The following is a 6,165-nucleotide window of genomic DNA, read 5'->3' as shown; positions in this document are numbered from 1 at the left end:
GAACCCGAGGACGCCCCCTAGCGTCTGTCATTGGATACGCAGTTCAGTTCAAGACGGCCTTGCTGTGGAATTAAAACATAATTTGTCAAGTAACAAGCAAACAAACAAACAAAAAATATGTAAATAAATAAAATGAGAGAGAATAAAACAACTTTAAAGCAAAATAATTACAAAAGATTATAACTTATAGGTGGTGGGCCTAGTTTCACTATCTCTTAGTTTTCGAGTTGATCGATTTTGTGCGTGTTCTGAGGAAAACTGGCTTATTTTTGGTTATTTTATTGATAATTTTTGCATGGGGACACAGTGGCTTAGTGGTTAGCACGTGTGCCTTGCACCTCCGGAGTTGGGGGTTCGAATGCCGCCTCCACCCTGTGTGCACGGAGTTTGCATGTTCTCCCTGTGCTTTGGGGGTTTCCTCTGGGTACTCTGGTTCCTTCCCCCAGTCCAAATACATGTGTTGTAGGCTGATTGGCATTTCTAAATTGTCTGTAGTGTGTGAATGTGTGTGCAGTTGTGCCCTGCAATGGGTTGGCACCCTGTCCAGGGTGTCCCCTGCCTTGTGCCCCAAGTCCCCGGGGATAGGCTCCGGATGGATGGAAAATTTTTGTAACAAGTCATAAAGCTAATCAGGCAAATGCTGTCAGCTACTAGATAAAATGACCACTCAACTGTCTCACACCACCTTTTTTTGTCTTAGTCAATGAATCCCCATCAGTATAGCAGCCTTGTTGCAGCCTTGGCATTGACATCGTCTGTGCGTGCTGAATAAAAGTCATTGCATATGGCTAGGGGCTGCAGTGTCTGTATGGTGCCTCACAAATGAAGTCACAGAGCTTGGTTACACACTTCAAGGATTTTTCAAGGGTTCGTTGGATAGTGAAGAACTCTTAGCTTCATGCAGGGATTCTACTTGTAACTCCTTCTGACAAGGAAACACTCTCTTGTTGGATTCTACACAGAACCTTTAAGTGTTTTCCCTAGCGGACCTTATCCTCCACGCTTCTTATGTAGATTACTAGTTGTGTTTTGCACAGGATTGCCAATCACAAGTAGCGTTTTATTTTTCATACTAAGGATTAGTATGAAACAAATCATTTTGGTTTTTATCCACAGGATTGCTTATCACTGTAAGAGTTTTGATTTCCATACCATGACTAACCTGTCCCCTGCTTTTTATTGCTCATTGTGTACTGCATCAAATGTTGTGTTTTACTTTTACACACAGGATTGCTCATCACTGGTAATGGTTCATTTTTTATACACTAGCCGGACAATCATTTGTATAGTTTTGGATTTCATCCACAGGATAGCTTTTGTTCCACAGTATCCTCTATCACTCTCACAGGTTGTGTTTTTCTTTTCATACACGGGATGGCAAATCAGTGGTGTTTCTCACTGCTTAGCTCAAGTTCAGGGTTAAGTTCAGGGTCAATTTCAGCTCCACTAGGTACTGTCTCTCTCTGGCCGGCTGTGTACAGCCATGCCCGGGGAAGTCATGAGGTTTCAGTGCTATATGAGGTTAGTGTAACCAGATAGAAGTGAGAACGTGTTGGAAAACTCTGCTGACAACCTCTGTACCTCAGTTTCTAAAAAGTACAGCTCAAGATGTTGTCAGTGAGAAAGGGGCATCTTTGATGTCTTTGTTGTCATAAAAATTGGATGTAAGAACAAAATTCAGTACATTTCAGTTATTCATTAATTTATCCATTCATCTTCAGGAACAGCTTTATCCTGGCCAGAGTCATGGTGGTCCTGGTATTGCTATTGGAATTTGTTACAGACCCAGGGCCATCAATCTCGGGTGTAAAACCAACACTCAGATGTGGCAGTTTACACTGAGAGAGCGTTAACTGCCCATGTCAAACCTGAGCTGCTGCTGAAAGTCAGGAACCAGAAATGCTAGCGAGGGGTCCAGCTAACTCACTGCAGGATGGGTTACCTTAGGCTTTCATACTCTTGTACCTGCAGCTGCTTCCACTGACAACAGAGGCAACAGCTGGACTGCCCACTGGGTCTCCACAAAGGTTTGTCCTCTGAAGACATCTTCTTGATGGCGATGTAGACTGCGAGTGAAGTGACTACAGATGGAGCATTGGAGGGTTGCAGCAGGCCACAGAGTAGCATTACATCTCTCAGGTATATAAAGGGCCACTTAGAAAATGGACCATTGCAATACTTCCCTCAGTACAATAACAAAGGTTTATGGTTTTAGACCGAAGGGGAACATGAAACTGCAAATGTTTTGGTTTAGTTACATGCTCTGATGCGAAGACATTTTACAATATGAAATGTCTTATCTAGGAGTTCTTCTAACTCCTGTAAAATGTACAAAAGTACGCTATATGGCCGAAAGATTGCGGACACCTGCCCATCACACCCGTATGTGGTTCTTCCCCAAACTGTTGCCACAAAGTTGGAAACACACAATTGTATAGGATGTGTTTGTATGGTGTAGCGTTAAGATGTTCCTTCACTAGAACTAAAGGGACCCAAACCTGTTCCAGCATGACAGTGCCCCTGTGCACAAAGTGAGGTCCGTGAAGACATGGTTTGCCAAGTTTGATGTGGAAGAACTCGAGTGGCCCTCACAGAGCCTTGTCCTCAACCCCACTGATCACCTTTGGGATGAACTGGAACACCGACTGCAGCCCAGATCCAAACCCAACATCACTGCCTGACCTCACTAATGCTGTTGTGGCTGAATGAGTACACTTGTTAGGAAGCTATATTCATCTGAACACCATTCCACTCCCTTTGCAATTTTTGCACATTTCCTTCTTAAATTGCAACAAAATACGGTATTAACCACCTGCATTTTTGCTGCTAATTAGTATGTCATGTTTACATTTACAGCATCTAGTATTATATTGTAATATCTCTTTGAACTTTATTCCACACTAGTACTGTGTACTGGCCAGCGCTGCACTTTCCTTAACTGTGCCTATTGTCCTGTTTTTTAGTAATTGTTGTACTGTCTTGTGCTATTTGCATACGTTTGCTCATGTGCACTTTATGCAGTCCTGTGTAGGTCGGTGTAGTCTTATTTAGTTCTGTATAGTCTCAAGTAGTTCTGTGTTGTTTTATGTAGCACCATGGTCCTGGAGGAACGTTGTTTCTTTTCACTGAGTACTGTACCAGCTGTATATGGTTGAAATGACAATAAAGCCACTTGACCTACAATTCCCACAGCCACGCTCCAAAATCTAGTGGAAATCCTTCCCAGAAGAGTGGAGGTTATTATAACAGCAAAGAGAGGACCAACTGCATTTTAATGCTCATTGGAATGGGCACATATAGGTGTGATGTTCAGGTGTCCACATACATTTAGCCATATGGTGTACATTGTTATACTGTAAAAGACTTGTTGCACTGTTAAGCTCACCATTTATTACTGAATAAACCTTATTTACAGTCTCGAAAATTGACATGTGAAACTTCATTCTTTTATCTGCATTTCATAATATGAAAGGATAAAAAAAAGCCCTGAATTACATTACATTTCACTGCTTGACATGAGGGAGGCAAGAAAATGCTTATCAAGGCAGCAATTCTTTAGAATAATGCCCTTTAAAAATGCATGGGGTGCTCTTGGCTGTGTGATGCTAATAAGCCGAGCCTGTAATATTAAATAGCCTCCCGTTTCTTCAGAGAACACACACACACACACACACACACACACACACACACACACCCATAAAAAATTTAACTGATGTGGAAAGAATGTATGTAAAACGCATACATTAATTAGTCTGATTTGATAAATTGTTTCTGCCTAATGCCCCCAGAATATTTTCACATGAACTCCAGAGGGGATAAATGCACATATTTGTTGCTGCTTCAGAGCAAAAACATTTTAATTTCAAAATGGGATTAATCATTGTAAACACTTTGTACAGCCAAAATTAAATGATCAGTTTTCTCATTAGTTACATTCTGGGTGTAAATATTAATAGGCTCTAGTGTTGCATTTTCCTCTTGCAGATGAATCATGGATTAGAATGATTTTTCTCTTCACTGCTGAAAGCAACAGAGAACAGTTTTAGACAAATGTGTTCTGTTTCAAGCCACAAAAAAGACACAGTGCAAACATAATTTATGTAAGGGAAAAGAAAAAAAACATGATATGGCATGCTGTTATAGGAAATTAATCAGTGATGGGGTTGCATGATGCAAAGTGGAGTTACTGGTACAACTCTGAAGTAGATTATTTTCAGTAGCAGCACACAACTAGTGTTTTATTCCTCTTATACTACAGCACTACAGCAATTTGCCAATGCTATTTTTTTTTATTATTAAAGAATGACATCCATTTATTACTTACATTATAACAGCTATAAACAGTCATTCCTTCACTTTCTCTTGAAGTTAATCAGACAAAAATGCAGCTTGTCAGATTACAGAGAAACTTCAAAACCCTCCATGCTGAAGACTTTCCCATGCTGGAAAGTGTAAAAGAACAACTTTACCTCTTACTGTTACAAAGCGCAGACACTGTAGACTCGATCCAAAAATGCTAAATAAATGTTGCCTTACAGAAAGCTTTTGCACACATTTTTTTTTACCTTTTTATCTAGATCATCCACCATACAAGTCCCTGGGTAAGATGTTACTATAGGAAAGTTAATATATCAAAACGAACCATTGCCGCCAGAACTACTGTCAGCACAATCAGAAAATTAATCAACACCTACTGTGAGTTATAAAGGGAATGATAATTAAGATCCTTTTGAGCAGCAACAGCAAAGGCCATGCCTATCCTAACTGATTGGAATGTATCTTTTTTTTTTTTTTTCACACATTGCTTCTGAGAAATACTGGTATAACTCAAACATAGAAAAACATAAAAATAGTAAATGAAATAAAATGCTAGGCCATTTGTAAACCCAATTTCTCCAATGAACCAGAAGGTAAACTGACACATAACTGTGCAGCAGATTTTATTGCTGTTGTTCTTCTTTCAGCTGCTCCCTTTAGGGGTCGCCACAGCGGATCATTGGTCCGCATATTTGATTCGGCACATTTTTTATGCCAGATGCCCTTCCTGACGCAACCCTCCCCAATTTTATCCAGGCTTGGGACCGGCACTGGCAGCGCACTGTTTTTGTGCAACCGCAGTGGCCGGGAATCGAACCCGGGCTGCGGCAGTGACAGCGCCAAGGTCTAACCACTAGTCCTCCAGGGACCCCAACTATGCATCAGACTTTTAGTTGGTAAAATTTTCTTTTCTCTTTCAGTTTCTTCTGCCTTGATTTCTGTGTTTTATTTTTGTTACTCTACACCATCGATGTGTTTCCAAGACTTAAATAAAACAACATTTTCATCCAACAGATGCTTGTATGCATTGCAGAGCAGTAGAGGGTTAAGGACGTTGCCTAAGGGCCCAACAGATGCTCTCAAACATTCCTGGGTTAGTCAAGAATACAGCGAGAAAACCAGCTGCTGTTAGCAGTAAGCTGATTCTACCACATGATGGCTCTGTCGAATCACGGTAGAGGAATAGATAAAAGCCATAATGTTTTCCATTCATATTCATACTGGTCACCACAAGGGCTCACATGTTGCATTCTGGGAAAAAGTCTCACAAAAAGTCACAGAGCTTGGTTACACATTTCAAGGATTTTTCAAGGGTTTTCTTGGATAGTGAAGAACTCTTAGCTTCCTGCAGGGATTCTACTTGTAACTCCTTCTGACAAGGAAACACTCTCTTGTTGGATTCTACGCAGAACCTTTAAGTGTTTTCCCCAGTGGGACAACTGAAGAACTAGCGGACCTTTAATACCCAGAAAGCACCTGCCCATTTCTTTATTTCCAGAAGTGGGATCTTTATTTCTAGAAGTCCTGGTTTGTTCTAAGTGGACATGTTGATGTGAACAGGTTTCAGTAGCTGTTCGACCAACACTCCAATTCTTTGTAGTCCAGATGTTAAGGTTACAACTAATTCTATGACAACGAGGCTCTGTTTTACTAAATGTTTGGGGAATAACACCCACAAAAAACATGCAAGCTGATTTACTAACAAGGTCTACTGAGATTTGCAACATCGATCAGCTGAGTGATTAGATGATGAGGCTTGTGTTTAATTTACCTCAGGTAATAGCACTAGAAAGACTGATTATTATGCAATTATGCATATAACCAAAGTGATTACACATTTCCTATCAT

The sequence above is a fragment of the Pangasianodon hypophthalmus genome, chromosome 29 (genome assembly GCF_027358585.1).
Source record: "Pangasianodon hypophthalmus isolate fPanHyp1 chromosome 29, fPanHyp1.pri, whole genome shotgun sequence".
Taxonomy (NCBI): Eukaryota; Metazoa; Chordata; class Actinopteri; order Siluriformes; family Pangasiidae; genus Pangasianodon; species Pangasianodon hypophthalmus.
This window is presented reverse-complemented; position numbering follows the sequence as displayed.